Source organism: Rhinolophus ferrumequinum, chromosome 4, assembly GCF_004115265.2.
Source record: "Rhinolophus ferrumequinum isolate MPI-CBG mRhiFer1 chromosome 4, mRhiFer1_v1.p, whole genome shotgun sequence".
Classification (NCBI taxonomy): Eukaryota; Metazoa; Chordata; class Mammalia; order Chiroptera; family Rhinolophidae; genus Rhinolophus; species Rhinolophus ferrumequinum.
The window spans coordinates 33890998-33911320 of NC_046287.1; positions in this window are offsets into that span (position 1 = coordinate 33890998).

Consider the following 20323-nt stretch of genomic DNA (forward strand, 5'->3'; position numbering starts at 1 on the left):
GAAATTTGAGTCTATCATCAGATAATATCTTAAAATCAGAATTATGTAGATTCTTTATGAGGAAAAAAATGTACTTAGACTAAAATCTTATAGCCGCTAAAATGTATTCAGTGTTGTGCTACTTCTGCATCCAACTGCTATGAAATTATCCCCACAGAGACACTAGTTTCTAGTTGATTTATTAGATTTGTATCATATGTGGAATAAATTAAAAACAAGATTGATGTCATACTTGCAAACTGATATATGGCCTGTTGTATATAATTTCCAAAAGCAAAAGCAATTAAGAAAACAGGGGAAAAAAACATACATTGTGTACAAATATGAGAAAATATGAAAAAATAAATTAATGGCATTTGATGCTTCATGGAATTTTTTTTGGGGGGGTTAATTTTCCCCCCGTTATATTTATTGATTGACGGGTACATTTATAGTTTAAATTAAGTACGATATTTCATTTTGAGTTGGAAATCTTTCTTAATGTATTTTTAAACATCACAGAATCTTGTAAAAATTTGGGGTTCAGTATCTTTAGATTGATTTTATCTTTGAAAATAATGTACAAGTAAACAAAATTTATGCTGTGTGTGTATCATGCATGTAGACGAGTGCCGAAATGCAGTTTATTTTAAATGTATATAAATTTTGGATTCCAGATTAAGCTTCCCTATTACTAAATGGAGCTCAAATGAAAGTGTTAATGAGGTATATTGAGCGATCCAAAATCAGGAGAATTGGCTTCACCAGACTTCTTTGATCTGTTATTATTATTATTATTAGTAGTAGTAGTAGTAATAGTAGTAGTAGTATATCATTAATATTATTATCTGAAAGAAGTTTTAGGATACCTAAAGGGAAGTACTGAACAATCTCATAGTGATCCTTAGATAGGTGGAAATTTGACATACATGGCTGTTTGAAATTTCCACTAATAGTAATTTTAAATTCCTTTTTTCCACGATAACATCCCCTTGTCCCAGCTGAAATGTCTAAAGTGTCTATTCTCTGAAACTTAAGATCTATTTTTTACCCTTTCCTTTTTTTTTTTTGTGCCCTTGCAATTTACCAGATATTCTTTCAGAGATAAATTCTGTAAATATTTAGAGCTGTGAACTGAAGATTTCTTCTCCTGAAATATTCTTGCTAATGGATGTTGTCCAAGCAATTAATGTAACAGTACAAGCCCACTCCTGTAAAAATCCATTTGTTTTTCTGTTCCAGTTCATTGTAGGATATATTCAAAATCAATACAAAGTGTGGATACATAATGCCTTGGGAAAAATATCTCTGTTAAACAATCTCTGGATATGTTTCTTGACAGAAAACCCCATAACATTAGTGGATATTATGTTTGTTTGCTTTTTAAGTTTACAGACTACCTCTGTCAAATGGAAGTTACTAGACAAAGACTAGGCTATACAAACATGAATCCAAAGGGATATCTATTGAAATATTAGTTATTTATTACCTTGAATATGACAATTCTATTTCTAATTTTATGTGCTGAAGTGAAAAATACTCATCTTCCAAAGGTAAATTTTCATTTTAAAACTTGAATAAAGTCGCTAGTCTTTAATGTATTATCTCTAAGACTATAACACTCAGATGCAGCATACCTTGCTGCTTAATTAAGTAATGAGTCCAATTTATTATATTTTCTATTTAAGCATATGGGTAAATCACTTCTGTATTGTTTCTGTTTATTCCCTCATACATTTTTTCCTGCTGCATATTTTTTTTAATTTAATATTCAAAACACTATATATATTTTAAAAAAAGCAAAACAATAACTTTGTGTGATTTGACTATATAACGTACGGTTTGATGTATCTTCATGATTCTGACATGTCATAATAAAAATAATAACATGGGGGTGGCCAGTTAGATCAGTTGGTTAGAACATGGTGCAGATAACACCAAGGTTGCCAGTTAGATCCCCACATAGGCAACTGTGAACTGTGCCCTCCTAAAAAAAAATAGAAACAAACAAACAAACAAACACACAGACAAACAAACAAACATATATTATGGCTAGTGTCATTTAACTATTATAAAATTTGTATACTTAGGTTACTTAATTTATTTGCATCTATAACCCTGTGAATAGTTAAAATTTGTTTTCTTTTCATATTACAAATAGGGTAGTAAAATTATCCACAAATACTGAGTTTCAGGTAGAAATTTAGAAAACTGGAATCAGGGCATTAAACATGAGCATTTTTCATCACCTGGGAATTTATTCATCAATACATTTTCCAAACTGCTGTCAAAAAAACAGAAATAGCAATATTAAAATTACCAAATCAATAAATAGTGTTTATTAAAAGTATATTATGTATATAAGAACAAATCCTGAACTGGGAGCTTTCAAATTTAAAACCGATATGAAACTCAATGGTATGATGTTACAGGATGGCTTATAAACTGAAACGAGGAAGTTGTTTAATTTTACAATAATTGATTATTATAATGGGGTTTCCAAATGTCAGGAGATGGGTAAAAGAGATTATCTTACACCTTTTGTACAAAGATAACTTAAGTTCCTTTTATGATTATTGGGTACAGGAATATCTATGTTAAGCTTTACTTTTACTTACTAAATAAGCTAGGTTTAGTTTTGCTTACTTGGCTGAAATGATTTTGTCTGGTTAGGGAATTTTCAAGTCTGGTCTCTATTTCATATTTAATTGTAACACATTGGTTGAAGGAGTCTCTCTTAAATCAAGCAACAAATTAGGATAGTGGGATTGTAAATAACATCTACCATGTGGTGGTATCTCCTGAGAAAAGAAGATAAAAGACTTGAGAGAAGCAGATAAAAGACTTCAAAGAAGTAATTGTGGGGTTTTTGAAAGCTATCTATGTCCTTGATCCACTCATCCTTAATGAGTTCTTGAATTCCATAAAATCATACTGTATGTAAACTTCTAGTTGTAAAATGAGTAAGTTCTGAGGATCTAATGTACAGCATGGTGGTTATAATTAATAGCACTGCATAGTATACTTGAAATTTGCTAAGAGAGTAGATCTTACATGTTCTCACCACAAACACAAAAAATTAGTAACTATTTAAGGTGGTGGATATGTTATCATCAATCCACAATGTATATGTATATTTAATCATCACATTATATAAGTTTAAGAACGCACATTGTATAACATAAATATGTACAATTTTATTTTCTAAAAAATAAAATTATATATACATATACCACACACATATACATATATATACATACATATATATATATATATATGTATATATATATATATGTATGTATATATATAATAAAATATCACTTTTTATATGTGGTTATTTCAAGTTGGTTTATGTAACTAATAACCTGAAAAATCCAGAAAATACAATCAGGGTATAAAAAAGCAAACATAGAAGAAACATAAATTTCTATTCCATGATGAGACAAAGGCCAGGGAATCAGGATCTAATCCAAATGGGCTGTAAATGATGAATAACCTGCAATGCTATAACAGTTAAAGCAGAAAAAGAGGTAGAAGGCAAAGCAAATAGTGAGTGAAAGATCCTTGGTACATAGGAGAATGGGAAAAAATAAATTAAAATGTGAACTCTATCTGTGTATCAGTTCAATATCTTTATATTTAGTTTATCCTTCCCTGATGATCCCTAAGTAACAATTCTTGAATAAGCTTGACCTAAATGTTATTAGTTCATCTTTATTAATTCATTCATTTAACCAAATTTATGTATCTAAGCTTTATGTTTAAAATTATATGTTAAAAAGAAAAAGTTTAGTCTCTGTTTTTATGGAAAATATGCATTGACTAAATCATCATCAAACATAACAATCTGCCATTACAATGATGACAAGTGCTGCTAAGGAGAAATATTTATGCTCAGATTTGAATGAGTTAAGAATGTTAGGAAAGGTTTCCCTGCCATTAGAAAGAAAAACAATTATTTTCTAGGCAAAAAGAATGAAGTATTCTATGTAGTGTAGTGGACCAACACCTGTAACTGTTTGCAAGACTGAAGCTGAAGCTGAATAATAATGAATGTCAACTACAAATATATATATATATATATATATATATTTGTATATAACTATATTTGTAGTTGACATATATATATACAAATATATATATATATATATTTGTAGTTGACATTCATTATTATTCAGCTTCAGCTTATATATATATATATATCATATATCTATATGATATATATATCAACTACTAATTAACTAACTAACTGACTATATATATAGTTAGTTAGTTAGTTAGTTAGTTACAAGAAGTGGAGTACAGCATTAGGAATAGAGGCAGCGGAAATGTAATGGCTGTGTGCGATGTCAGAGGGCTAGTAGACGGGTAGAGGGGGGTTATCACTGTGTGAGGGATATAAATGATAAATGTTTAACTGTGACATTGTTTTGTACACCTGAAACTTAAAAAAAAAAAAGTGAGTATAATCAGTATATGAATTCCAGGTAAGCCAAGAGAACTACAAAAGGAGAGAACAAGTGAGCAAGTTACGGCTCGGAAGGTTAGTATCAGTCACACCAAACATTAGCTGATAACCTCCATAAGAAGAAGGCATCAAACGTGCCACAGAGATGATTCTGGATATGTTGGTGAAAACACAGTGAAATAGTCCAGTTGACAGACAGTGGTAGTTTAGACACGATGTTTAATGATGGAAATGGATAATTGTGGACAGAGTAGAGATATATGAGGTAATTGATTACTAGAAAAACAAAACAAAAGAAACAAACAGGCAATCTTTCATATAGAAGCTTTCCAAATATTTATGTTGCTAATTCTGCCTCCTCTAGGTGATTAACACCCCACCCCCCCCACACACACACACACACTATTAGTGTGGGTCAGATGTAGTTATGCATTTCCAAAGACTAGAGTGTGGAAAGGGAAAACGGTAATTGTACAGGGGGAAATTCAGGCAGACACCATCTTAACTAAATGAGCAAACTAAGCATCTCCAGTGGTGAACGGTGTTGTCATCATCCCTTGATATGATAGGAGGAAGAGAGAACTTCACCTATGTCATTATTTTTTAAAGCCCATAGCACCAGTTTAATCATGCAAAGATACCAAATAAAACAAATTGAGGGATATTCTACGAGTTGCTTGATTAATACTCTTCAGAAGTTTCAAGGTCATGGGAAACAAGAAAATACTGAGAAACTGTCATTTGGTTTCTTAGACTAAGGAGGGAAAAAATCTTAATCTAGTTTGTAAAGTGTTGAAAAGTACTACATATAAATAAGGTAATTGGACACGCAGGTGACAACAGTTCTTCAGTTGAGAATAGAAAAATAGAAACCAATTAGGTTTAATGTTTGATATTCTATAAATGAGGATATTTCTTGCAACCTCCTAGGTGGGATATCTTTATAGGGGTGATTAATGGAGATAAAAAGTTTGAAGGGCCACTATGAAAATGGGGAATTTAGTTGCTTAGCAAATGTATTAAAAATATATCACAGTTTCTAAGATCTAGTTAAATTTTGTGGCTTCAAGTGTATATTGGGATCAATTTGTGATGCCTGTTTTTGAAAATGATACTCTGATCCCATGATGTGAGCACAAAAGGAGTAGACTCCTGTACTCAGCTGTGCACATAGGTGGTGTGCAGCTAAGTGAGGGTGACAAATAGACCGGTTAGTCAAAAGAAACCAGAATAATGGCTAACTTGTAAGAAAATTATATAACACAGAAACTGAGGTGATCATGGAGAAGAGAGGAAATGAAAGAAAACAAACAATCTAGTTGGATTTGACAACTAATTGGCCATTGGCTACCTACAAGAAAATAGTTTAAGTAATATGGTGTGAATTGTGAGTGCCGAGGATTGGAAACAATAATTCAACACAATGATTAATACTTCCTTTTGCACTAGAAGGAAGCAAAAATAATGTTTAAACTGACACTTTAATGATATGTCTAATGTTACAATTTTGATGGAACTGGATGTTTAGCAAAATAACTTTTACCGCAATTATTGCTAAGTTGGTAATTACAGACAATAACAAAGAAGATAACATTGAATAATTGGATGAATAATCTTATAGTTTTCGGGATGATAATGTTCACAGTGAAATGTTTCTTTCTTTGGGGGGGAGTTAATACCACCCAAAAAATTGTAAGGAGGCTCCAAGGGGTTTAGAAACAGAGTTTGGAAATGCCTGCAACAAGAGAAGACTTGACCTCTTATTTCCTAGTTGAACTCTGCTTATTCAAGTGATTTGCTTATCAGCATTGTGTGCCTGTTTTGGTTTTGCTTGTTTTTTGTTTGTTTGTTTGTTTTGTTTTGTTTTGTTTTTGCTATTTTCTTTCTCCCTCCTCTTCAACACTATGGATCGAAGGCCCAAAAGAGAAAGGATGATTAACTCAAGGAAGACTAAAAATGCAGGATACATTATTTCCCTATACTGAGTCATTCGTATTAGAACTATCTGCCACTGGAATTATTAAAAAAATAAATAAAAATATACATGCTTGAAGTTTAAATAAAATTAAATTTGACCATTAAATAAAATTAAATTTGTATATTTTATTTTATACATATAAGTGGATAGTAACAAAGGAGATGTGCAAAATATGCTGATATGGGACTCATAAAAGCATACTTGAAGACAGTATCAAGAAAATTAAAATTATTTCACATTGATCACTGAATTTAGACTGTCTAATAAATCAGTTTTATTTATAAGGCTTCCTAAAGAGGTACAGAAAGCCAACATTTTTAAAGACAAAAAAAACTTATAACAAGGTACCAAAAGAAGTAGGGATGATGGCATAAAGAGAATATGTATAGAAATACAACTTAATAGAAGAAATATTTTTTAATGAAAAAATAATTCAAAAATAAAAGATTATAAGATTGTGAGAAACATACTTGAGTTAGAACTGCAGAGCAGCAAATAAAGTACCTAAGATATGAAACTAATAATTACCTTAGTTATAAACTAGCAATTATAGCATATTTTACTTGCTACTTGGGGATAAATAACATTGGAAAATTCTTCCATGCAAAGCCACTATTTCTTTAGAAGCCAGAGATATATTGAGAAATGGTTTCTCATTGTCTTCTTTAAGTTTCTCCAACAGTATAAAGAAAACCATATCTCTCTATCAGACGTCTACTCACTGTTCTGAACTGGATAATAATGGACAATATCACCTCATTGGGCAGATGTAGATTGTCATGTGCTATTCACACAGAAAGTATTCATACAGCACGATTACCTTTAGAAATTGTTTCTGTATTTGACTTTTTCTTACAGAATTGAATGAATTAACAATACCCTTATAGTTAACATAATAAACTTTAAGTTTCAGGAATTAATTATCCATTTTTAGTTGGGATAAACCGTAACTCTGTAGTTCACAGTTAAGAGTTAGATGCCCAAAGTATGTATAGTAGTGAGTCATCTGAATGGATTACTACTTTTGGCTTTAGAGGCAATTATTGTTTCTTTAATTATTCTTGAAATATAAGAAACCTAGTACTCTTTCTAAAGTTGCATATGGATAAAATTAATTTCAAATATATTACCTCATGAAAACCAATTAACCTTCTTTCTGTGTCAAGAGATCATAATCTGGTGTGTCTGTCACCAAATGAGCATTAAAGACTCAAAACAATTGTCAGACATTATGTTCCCCTCATCTGATTAGACATTGCTGAACAATGAGCATTAGGAGATGATCATAGATCATTTTTCTTGTGTTAACATTAATCTGAGATAACATTCATGATTGACAGTCTTATAATTGCTAACCATGTTCTTATTTTCTTCCTACAACCAGAATCACATCACTGCATTATAGATATTGGGCATATCACCTACTTTGTAGGCTTTGTCAAACATCACTAATGCTTCAAGTATAAGATTTCTACAGCCGGTTCCCTTGTAATTCCTGGGATGCACCCCATCTGGCCTTCCATATTTTTAGCCACACAATATTGTAATTTCAAATCCCTTTCCTTCTTACCTATTAGTGTTTATAATAGACATATGCTACTATTCTTTTCCTTTTGTACAACTTTCAATATATTTAGTAAAGCTTTACATACAATTTTTTCTTAGAATTAAAAGTGTTATGTATCACTTTATGTATTAAAAATTATTACATCTATATGAGGTATTTTAAATGTCACCCAAATATGACCATTTTGTATTGAATCTAGGGCTTATTCTCCCCCAATTTTCTTACCTGTTCCACATTTCTTAGAAAAGCGGTAAACCTAAGATAGTATTCTCACAATATGCTAGACTGTAATGAACACATAAAGTGAGAAATTCTGTGTGAGTTTAATTGGTCAAGTTTTCTCATATGATTACCATAACATACTGTTTGAATGAAAGGAAAAAACAGGACCTCTCTCAAAGCCAAGTAATATACAGCTGGAAAGGAGAAAGAAATCAATGTTATATTTCTTGAGTGTCAAGTCTTATACTTAAATATCATGAAATAATCTTGGATTAGTTTTATGTGAAGATTGTGCAGTGCCAAATAAACCATTCTAAACAATTCAGTTTATATGTTTTACTAAAAGGCGACTGAAGAATAGTAATAATAAGGGTTAGACTTTTGAGTCCTATGACAATGATGATTTCGGCATGTTTCTGAATCTAAAGATACAGAGTCATGAATAAACCATTTCTAATATTTAAATATGATTTCTTGTTTAGTGTAAAAAAAATTAGTCACTCTTCTAGACAGTTTAACTCCAATGCTAGAAAATCTGTATGATTGAACATTAGATACTGTATGAAATGAAGTGGTGCAGTATGAACAAAGAACACTAGGGAACACAAATAATTAAGACATGGATAAAATAAAAGGATTTAGTGGCACAATCACATTAAATTGGAAACATATTCTCAAAACTGAAGTTGGACTGTAGCTAGCTATATAAATTTTAAATGTGCTTTTACTATACAGATAGATAGATAGATAGATATGTTTGTGTGTGTGTGTGTGTGTGTATATAAATATATATATATATATATATATATATCTAAAACATAATGTACATTAGTATTAATTTTGCAACTCAGAACTCATTCAGGCAAGGAAAAAAAAAGGACTTATCTTCCAATGGCTGATGGTGAAAAAAAAAAAATTTGGAAGATGTATGTAGGAGCCCAGCAAGGAATAAAATGTATAAATAATCTCAATTTTGATGAAAGTTTAATAAAGGGACTAATAACAACATGTGGGTGCTGTTTAGAGGAGACAACCAGGTTAAGTGGAACTGGGAAATGCCCACACATGAAGGGCAGAGAGTGGCAACCCAGAGAGAGTAATTGTATTGAGAGTGTCCTCTGGAAGCTGTGAACTTTAGTAGAGGTTATAGTCTCTCCCACAGGTACCACATAATGAGTAAACCAGGTAATTAACATCCTGAACTTCCTCTTTTCCTTCCTGAAATCTCATGCAAATGCATTCACCCAAATCAGCTGAAAGTCCAAGGCTACTACTGGAGACTATTGACCTAGTTCATACAGATTAGCCTGTCAGAACACATAACAAGGTAGAGAATAGGTATGGTGAGACATATCAAAGATTTTCAAACAATGATAACGTAATACCATTCATTATACCATTTGTATGAAAGGCGAAACTAGGACATCTTTAAAGTAAGAATAAGATGAAGTTGGAAATAAAGTTTATGCCTGTTAATATTTTATAGAGATCAGAAATGTTTAGTTTCTATCTAAATCACATAATAAAATCCTCTTGGAAAAGAAGGTTAATGTTGTAGTTACCTTGTTGAGATGAGTTGAATCCTATTACCATGCCAAAAATTTGATTTAAAAGCTGAGACTGATGACACAGGCCCCACCCCACACACACACCAAGAGGGCAGTGAGAAATTTATTACTCATATAACAAGGCTTTCTAGAAAGGGAAAGAGTAGGCAGGCTCTAAAGCTGGTACAAAAATGACTTTCCCTGGAGAGCTGGTGAGTGGTTTGGAGTTTTATAGTGAGTAGGTCATGGGACTGGAATAAAAGTTGCCATGCATGTGGCGCTGGTTTGCATTGGTTTGAACATCCTGCTGGCCCCAAAAGTGGGAGCACCCAAACTTTCTTCTCATCTTGTCCAAATGTGAGGAAGAGGGGAAAAAAGTGGTGGGATTTAAGAGATGTCAGCCATTAAACAACAAAATTGGAGTTAGACTGTATTATAGTAAAGGATATGAAAAGGAAATTCATATGAAAAAAATATAAATAATTAAAACAGGGAAATAATGAGCCTCCTCAGTAACAAAAAATATGTAAATATATTTTAGAATGCACACAAAGTCTATTCCTGTTCCCTGATTAACCTTTCACCTTTCACTGCTCATCAACTAACTTACTATTTGATCTGCTCACTTACCTTTCCTAAATCTTGATTACAACTTTAAAGTAAGCTTCTTAATTAAATGTTCCATATCTGTTCATCAGCATTTATATTTTTAGTATCTATACTGTGTCAGACACAATCAGAAGTGTAAATAGTTGATAAATAAAAAAAGTGATTATATAATTATCTCACATACTATTACATGATTATCTGGATATGTGTGTAAATAGCTTTAAAGGCATTTTTTTTCCCCAGATGGTTAACAGTCATTATTACTGAAGAAGGCATTTATTCTACATGTTTTGGTGTGGGTTGATTGATACTAAAATATTTATTCATGATTAACCTTTATAATTTAAAAGTCTACTTCTTTACTTTGAAGAATTGATAAATGTTCAATATTTGTATACAAATTAATTATAAGAATTTGCTAGTCGTTTTATTGTAGTTAACTTATAAGTAAGCACTGCACTGGAAACTGGCTTAAATATGTGAAGGAATGAATAAGTCATTCTGTAGTCAGATTTATACAGCTATCTGGGTATGTAGTTCTTTTTAAACCTATTGAAATGTCATCATGTTGTCAAATAGGAGCAATGGTTCTCTGAGAAAAAAGATGAAAAATGGTCTCTACTTAAACATAAAGATGTGCCTCAGTCAAGTAATAACTGCCTTAGTAGATTACAAAGGATTTCTGAAATAATATAAAAGATGTACTAAGGTAACCAAAAAATTAATATGTCAAAACAACTTTGTCTCTGATTAGAATTATAAACAGTATATTTAAAATTAAATATATTTTAGACTTTTTTAATTAGAAAGGTAATACATGAATAAATATTTTAGTAGCAATCAATCAATACTAAAACATAGAATAAATGCCTTCTTCAATAATAACAACTGTTAACAATCTGGAAAAAAATACCTTTAAAGCTTAATGAGAATCATTTAAATTAAACGTGTGACTATTATCCAAATATATATGAAAGTTTTAAATAATATGTCTGTGGGGATGTGTTGATACTTAAGCACCAGTAGTTTAAAGAAAGAGTTTGAAGAGCTTTCCTACAGGGATTTAATTAGCGAGTTCCTTAATTAAGTATTTTAAATTAGGTAATAATACAGAACACATATTAATATATATGTATTATATAATATATAAGAACATATATCAGGGTACAATTATATAAGAACATATATCAGGGTACATTTTAAAAATAGCATAAATAACATGAAATACAATACTATGTGCAGTTGAATTATTAAATGATCATGAAAACATTTATTTTAACTTAAATATATAATTGCACCTTTTAGTCTTTATATTAATCTGTACTGGAGACTGGATAATATAAACTCTCTTTATACATCATTAAATATTAGTAAAACATGTAACATTTTAAATTCTGAAGACCTGTGATAATACAACAGTTGTCTTTTTTTTTAATTAAAGTTTATTGGGGTGACAATTGTTAGTAAAATTACGTAGATTTCAGGTGTACAAAACTATAATACATCATCTATATCTCACATTGCGTGTTCACCACCCAGAGTCAGTTCTCATTCCATCACCATATATTTGACGCCATTTACCCTATTCTATAGAACAGTTGTAAAAATTATATGGTGATGGAGGGAGAACTGATTCTGGAAAGTGAATACAGAATGCAATATATAGATGATGTACTATAGAATTGTATATTTATATAATTTATATATATATTTATATACACCTGAAACTTATATATTTTTACTAACCAATGTCACCCCAATAAATTTAATAAAAATAAAAAAATAGTGTTTACTCTCAGCTACAAATATATTTAATAAATTTTAGTGTATGTTTTTGTATTTCTATTTTATAGTATCTAAAATTAAGTAACTTCAAACTTTATGTAAGATCTATATACAGCTACCACATTCCATAGAGCTTAACATAACTGAAGAAGAGGATGTTGTATTGCAGTTCAAAGTAGTCTGAAGCTCAGTGGTTTACTTTCACTATTTCATTTGACAAGGGTCCGATACATATTAACATGTTTGACTTTGCAGTACATTTATGTGCTTGTGCTTCTTTATATGTGATATAATTGTAGTATAATGCACTTTAAATATAAATGTATAATAATCAATTTTGTTAAACCAGAACTAGAGAGGAGGAAAATTTAAATAATGTTAACTAATCTGTATCCCATTTATTACAATGGTTTGACAGTTGGTCTATGAAAGACATTAATGTGATTTTTTAATCAGTTTTAGCCCCTATAACCTCTCTCCCAGAGTAGTCATCTTGACAAACTGTGGGCAAGTCCAGAGTTAATTATAATATTCAACTTTTATGCAACTTGGATTTAATATCTAGACATGTTTTCTCCTGATGAACAATACAAGAAAGAGGAAAATTCGGTTCTGTTAACATTAGTGACAAGAATACACACACACACACACACACACACACACACCACATTTGCAAACACATTTACCCATGCTTGCATGCATGCACTTTATGGCCAATTTAATAAATTTTCAAGCTAAAATTGAAAAATAAAAGTAATGCTTGTTTTAATAACAGATTTAAAACTGAACTTCCATGCATATACCAATTGCAGTGATCCTATTTTGTGAGGAAAAAATGAGATTAGATGTTCTAAACTACAACAACTTTGTAACTTAAATCAGTGCTTTCTAGAACCTACTGTGCAATTCCTATAATTATAATGCTTTCCAGCAAGTTTATTTAATTTTAAAAAGTCATTTGTAATTGTGAATTTATGCTTATTCTGAAGTGAAAAATAAAGATGAGTCATCTATAAACTAAAATGATAGGAGAGATCTATCACCTTTAAATTATGGGCTCAGAGGTATATATGAGGTTAACATGAGGTACGGTTCTTAATTTGCTTCTAACAAATATGACCACGAGTTTAGGAATTTATTTTTAAAAATAGGATGTTTATTTTCTAAGTAAGCATGAAATATATATTTTCTATTGATTTTGCTTCTGTTTTTTTTTTCTGTCTTACTAAACTGAATGCATAGTGACAATTTATGTACTTTCTTGCTATATTTGTAGACTTGCATAAATCTCAGACTTTGGAATAAAGAAGTGACTATACTCTTAAATGCCATTTAATGATTGCAATGTGACACATTCTATAGGTCACAACATTTCTTTTTATATATATTTTTTAATATTTTAATTAAAATTTTTTTGTGTGACAATTGTTGTAAAGTTACATATTTTCAGGCGTATAATTCTGGAATACATCATCCATATATCACATTTTGTGTTCACCACTCAGAGTCAGTTCTCTTTCCAACACCATATATTTGATCCCCTTTATCCTCATCCACCAATCCCCTCCCCCCCTTAGTACAGCATTTCAAAATTAGATTTTTTTTAAATTTTAATACAGATTTAACAGCTTATTTGCATTGCCATACTCGATTACATACAAGAAGATACAAAAGCAGCAGCGTTAGAATGGATTTTTTTTGTATGTGATTCACTATGATTAAATTAATTTTTTCAGTCAATGACTTATCAGATCTGAAAATATTATGATGAATGCTATTATGGTGACTAAGGAAAATTGTGTTTACTTTTTTCAAAGTGATAAGCTCTATCAAGTCCCCATAATCAAGAAATTTTTATCACAGTTGTACTCTGAGGCTTGTGTAGGGGGTGCTATGTTAGGTTGAATTGAATCTCCAAAAAAAGTTAAGTTGAAGTCCTAATCACAAGTACCTTCAAATGTGACTTTATTTGGAAATAAAGTCTTAGAGTTGTAATTAAATGCAAGTTAAGATGAACTTATACTGGAATAGGGTGGACCTTTGATCTGATAAGACTGGTGTCTTTATAAGAAGAAAAGAAATACAGAGACAGACATATGCAGAAAGGAGAACACCATGTGAAGATTTACGAGGTATGACAATTAAATCCGCAAATTTATTGCAAAGATGTTGCTAACCTTTTTTGATATCAGAGGGATTATTCATTATGACTGTGTACCAACTGGACAAACAGTTAACCAAGTTTATTATTTGGAAGTGCTGAAAAGGCTGCATGAAAAACTTAGACGACCTGAAATTTTCGCCAACAATTCATGGCTCTTTCATCAGGACAATGCACCAGCTCACACTGCACTGTCTGTGAGGGAGCTTTTAGCCAGTAAACAAATAACTGTATTGGAACACCCTCTCTACTCACTTGATCTGGCCCCAAATGACTTCTTTCTTTACCTGACTATAAAGGAAATATTGAAAAGAAGATATTTTGATGACATTCTGGACATCAAGGGTAATATGACAGCAGCTCTGATGGCCATTCCAGAAAAAAAAAGTTCCAAAATTGCTTTGAAGGGTAGACTAGGTGCAGGCATTGGTTCATAGCTTCCCAAGGTGACTTTAATGATATTCAGCAATGAGGTATGTAGCACTTTTTCTACGATGAGTTTGCAAACTTAATGGGCATATCTCCGTATATTGTTTCCACCACCGTAAGGTAAGTTTCCTTCCTTAACAGTTGGAGGAAGATCTCTAATTCCAGAGCTCCACATGCCTTTATCAGTGAGTGGAGTTTCCAATTTAGTTAAGATGTAAGATTGATAATGAATTGTAATTCTGCGGTTCTGGGGAGAATTTTTCATGTCACATCTTATTTTATTGCTACGTTCACTGCTTTTAGGCTTTACTTTCATGAAAGTTCTCAATATTTGGCTGTTTGTCTGATGATGTAGGACAGAGGCCAGAATAAAATTCCCATATGTAGGATGTCCAATATCTATAAAAGCCAATCAGCATTGAGAATTCTTCATTGTATTACAGTTAGTAACTGCAGATAAAAAGTTTCTTCTTATTAGGCTGTGAAACATCTCTGTGTGCTTCAGGATACACAGGTCTCTAGATAGGTCTGGGGAGCTAAAATCATTGATATTGTTCTCATTCTAGTCCCATTGTGTGATATTCAAAGAGATATGCAACACAATCACATTTCTTCAGTGTTAGCTCTTAGCAAAATATCATCATTGTAATAAAATATTTGCATGTTATGAATAGTTCATATTAAACTACTATTAATTCAACCAACAGATGGCTATCTCTGGTGTATTCAGGAGATGGACAGCATACTGCATGCTTTGCAAAGGGTAGGCAAGCCTGAGAGTTGTAATGAAGGTGCCATTAGCAGTTTCCAAGGCTGCCTACAAACCAAGTACTAGGGGTGATGTATTCCAATGCTGTTATGATGTTCGGCATTTTTGAAACATTATTGGCCTTTTTCATGTTTAAACCCCAATGGTCTGCATTACCCTAAGACCCTAAGAACAGTTGGTTTCCACAAAAAGATTGGGTTATTAAATTGGAAGATGATATTGTGCAGCTCCTTGGCTGATATAAAAAAGTTATGAAATGCCCAGTCAATTTGTCTTCCCCTATTCTATGATCTAGTTTCAATTTTCCAATCTTGGAAACACTTAGAATATAAGCTTTTGGGGTTTTATGTTTGGCTGACCTTTATAGAGACCAAAAATAGAGGTGCTATAGAATTTATCTCCATCAGTATGTCCATGTGATGAATACCCAGAGTAGCCCATAAACTATAAAGAATGACAAAAGAACAGCAAGGGCAGTTTAGAAACAAACTACAAAATCACAGCCATCTAAGTTTTCTCTATTCAGGGATCTTTGAGCCCTTCCGTAGGGATCAAGGAATGTAGGCCCAAATCTTGTATTTGCCTTAATTTGTCTTGTTTCCATAATTCTCTCTGCATACATTCCAGATAACAGCCACATTACAATCGATTAGCTACTCTAAGTCTTTTTTTCACCAAAGCTTTCAGATCTATTCCAGTTTTTTGCAAGCTCATCTGCTTGGTTGATGATCTGAGCTGTCTTCTATCTAAGCTCTCTGTACTTGCCTAAGTAAATCAGTCTCCAGTTTTCAGCCCTAAAACTTGTGCATTCTTGCTATTTGTTTGTTTTCCCATCTTCCTAAGAACCTGGGCTCCTTTATTCAGGCTAACAGCCGCCTTGCTATATGAACATTCCATTTCAATATAAACCCACTGCTCTTTTACACTCCTTGCTGTTTGGAGATTTTGTGGCTGACAGACTCCTCTGCTGCTGCCCAAGCCCATAGGCCTGGAACAGACTTTTCTGAGGCCTCACTGGATCCCGTCCCGGCAAACTTCATAAGAGAGAATCCTAAAAGCAGCAAGAGAAAGACAGAGGGTTACATACAAGGGAACTCCCATAAGACTATCAAATGACTTTTCTACAGAAACATTGAAGGCCAGGAGGGAGGGGCAGGAGATACTCAAAGTGATGGAAAACAAAGGCCTACGAGCTAGATTGCTTTATCCAGCAAGGCTACAATTTAAAGTTGATGGAGAGATAAAGAGCTTTCCAGAAAAGAATAAACTAAAGGAATTTATTACCACCAAGTCAACATTGCAAGTAATACTAAAAGGACTTCTGTAAATAGAAGAAAGATGAAAACAATGTAACTACAAATTAAAAATGGCAATAACTATGTACCTATCAATAATCACTTTAAATGTAAACGGATTAAATGCTCCAATCAAGAGACATATGGTGGCTGAGTAGATAAGAAAACAAGACCCTTGTATATGTTGTATACAACAGACTCACCTCAGATCAAAACACACACACAGGCTGAAAGTGAAGGGTTGGATTAAGATATTTCATGCAAATGGAAATGAGAAAAAAGCTGGAGTTCCAATACTTATATCTGACAAAATAGACTTTAAAATGAAGAACATATTAAAAGATAAAGATGGGCACTATATAATAATAAAGGGATCGATCCGACAAGAGGACATAACCCTAGTAAACATCTATGCACCCAACATAGGAGCACCTAAATATATAAACCAGGTACTGACTGACATAAAGACAGAGATCAACAGTAACACTATCATAGAAAGGGATTACAACACACCTCTGACAACAAGGGACAGGTCTTCCAGACAGAAAATAAATATGGAAACAACAGCCTTAAATGACACATTGGACCACTTGGATTTAATCGATATTTTCAGAACATTTCACCCCAAAACTGCAGAATACACGTTTTTGTCAAGCAAACATGGGACATTTCCAAGATAGACCATATGTTAGGCCACAAAACAAGTCTTGATAAATTTAAGAAAATTGAAATCATACCAATTGTCTTCTCTGACCACAGTGCTATGAAATTAGAAATGAACTAATATATGAAAAATATGCCAACAAATTTGACAATCTGGAAGAAATGGACAATTTTCTAGAGGCATTTTTTTCTTTGATTATTCAAATTAAGCCATTATTTCAACTTTGTAACTGATATGAAAAATAGCAACACATTGCCAGATTTGCTATAATAAAATTTGCATTTTCACTCTAAGGGAGGACGTAGTCTTTCATGCGTTTCTTACCAATAAGCTACTGACTATTTTGATAGGTTAGTATTATCTAGTGACTCATCACTAAACAAGCAATACATTTTCTCATTTATAGATATATTTCTCAATTTTATTTACTTAAACAGCGTAGATGCTTATTAAAACATATCTTATGCAACATTTAGCTGTGATATATTATTGTTAAAATTATCCATGTATTACAATATTTGTAGCTTATATTATTTTAATAACTTAAGATATTAAGTATTTATACAATTTTTAAACAATCATTTAATACATATCTTAACATGTACATCTTTTTTGTCTCCTTCCAATGTTAGTTCCTTCTTTTGTTAATACCAATAGATTATTATAGAAACATATTTAAGATGTTTATTTTATTTTTTAATTTTTTTATTTATTTTTTAAAGATTTTTAAATTATTTTCAATTATGTGTCCCAACATTTATTTTTGTAAGAAATATTTAATTTTTTAATTAAATTTATTTTACTTTTTAAATTTAATTTATTGGGGGTGACAATGGCTAATAAAATTACATAGGTTGATGTGTACAATTATATAATACATCATCTCTTCTCTTTCTTCCCCCTGTCTTAAGGGGCACTTTAGTCAATTTTATTTACTTTCAGTTGCTTAACTCAAAACTTAGTATCAAGTTAAAAACTATTAACACTCAATTTTTTAAGTTAAAATGACTATTGTGATTTTTGCCTCCTCATTGAACACGATGCTACACATAGAAAACAAGTAATTAAAGACCAATGAAAAGTGACTAAGCTAATGTAAAAAATAAAATATTTAAAACTGTTTGTGAAGGATTTAATCATATCTGGATATATTGATATTTTAAAGGGAAATTATTTTATATGAATTATAGCATTTTATCAAGAACTAAATATTACTTGTTTTCACTATGTTCAAGTTCCCAAATGTCGTAGGAAATTTCCATCTACATATCACATTGTGTGCTCACCACCCAGTGTCATTTCTCCTGCCATCATCATATATTTGACCGTGTTTACTCTCATCTACCACCCTCCTCCCCACTTACCCTCTGGTAGCACTAAATGTTGTCTACGTCTATGAGTTTCTGTTTCTCTATTTGTTTGTCTTGTTTCTTTGTTGTTTTCAATTTTATATCCCACATATCAGTGGAGTCATATGATTCTCGACTTTTTCTGTCTTACTTCACTTAGCATAATGATCTCAAGATCCATCCATGATGTTCCAAATGGAAGTATTTCATCTTTTCTTATTGTCTCACCAAAATTGTATGTTGAAGTGTTAATCCAGTCCCTCAGAGTATGGCCTTATTTGGTATTAAAGTCTTTGTAGATTTAACCAGGTAAAAATGAAGTAGTTATGGTGGTCCCTAATCCAACATGACTAGTGTACTCGTAAAATAGGGATATTTGGATACCAGGCACACAGAGGGGAGACAATGTGAAGACATATAATGAGAACATGTAAAGGTGGGAGATTGGAGTGATGAATCTATGAACAAAAGAATGCCTGAGGCCACTAAGAGAGAAGTATGAAATAATCCTTTCTTAAGGCCTTTGGAAGGAAGGTGACCCTGCTGATGCTTCAGATTATACATGTCTGTTATTATAAGCCACCCAGTTTGTGGTATTTTCTTATGGTAGTTCTAGGAAACTAATAAAGGTAATTTATAAAAATTAGTGCATCATCCTAAGGAGTTGATCATTGCCTACATTTTCACACTTTAATTAAATTTTAAAATCACAGTAATATGGTCTACTTGTGAGACATATAGACTTGCTAGAGGTTGATACAAGAAAATTACATTAGACATTTTGGATACAATCAGTATATGTTAAAAGATTTAAAAAAATAGGAAAATTAGAAAACCAAGAACAGTCACCTCAATAAAAAAAAGTTTGAATTTATTGGCCGTAAGATTAATGTCTTTTAATATGCTAGTTTGTAAGATTAAGAAAAAAAAGCTATTATTTAAAATAAAAAGTTTACTTTGATAATATAAGTTTGCAAAAGAAGGACTGCTGTTTTCTACGCACACAAAGACGCCTTCTTCTAAAGTCAATTGAAAAACTAACACATAAATAATTGAACCAAATACTTTGAAACTTGTTACCAACTACTGCATTGTAATCTCTCCATTTAACTGTTGTTATATCATCAAATTAAACATAAACTTTATGTAGTATATCAGTAATGAGTTCTTGTCTTGAAGTATAATATATCACTTAATTATCCAAATGTCTTTTTTCTAACACAGGTGTTTTAGCAGAGGACCTTACTTAGTATTACAGGCTTTTAAGACAGATGGCTTGAGATTGTCATTACACTAGAGTTAACCACTAAATACCCCATCGGTTTGTCTGATATATTATGAATGCTAGTTAGAATCTTCCTTGTACTGAGTATATAGTCTGAGCATCTGCCCATTTTCTGCTTCATTGTACTCTGTCAATAATTGTCATTTTATTTTAAAAAATGCCATTGTCAGTGAGATGCTTGCTAAGGCTTCAATTCACAGAAAATACTGGAATGTC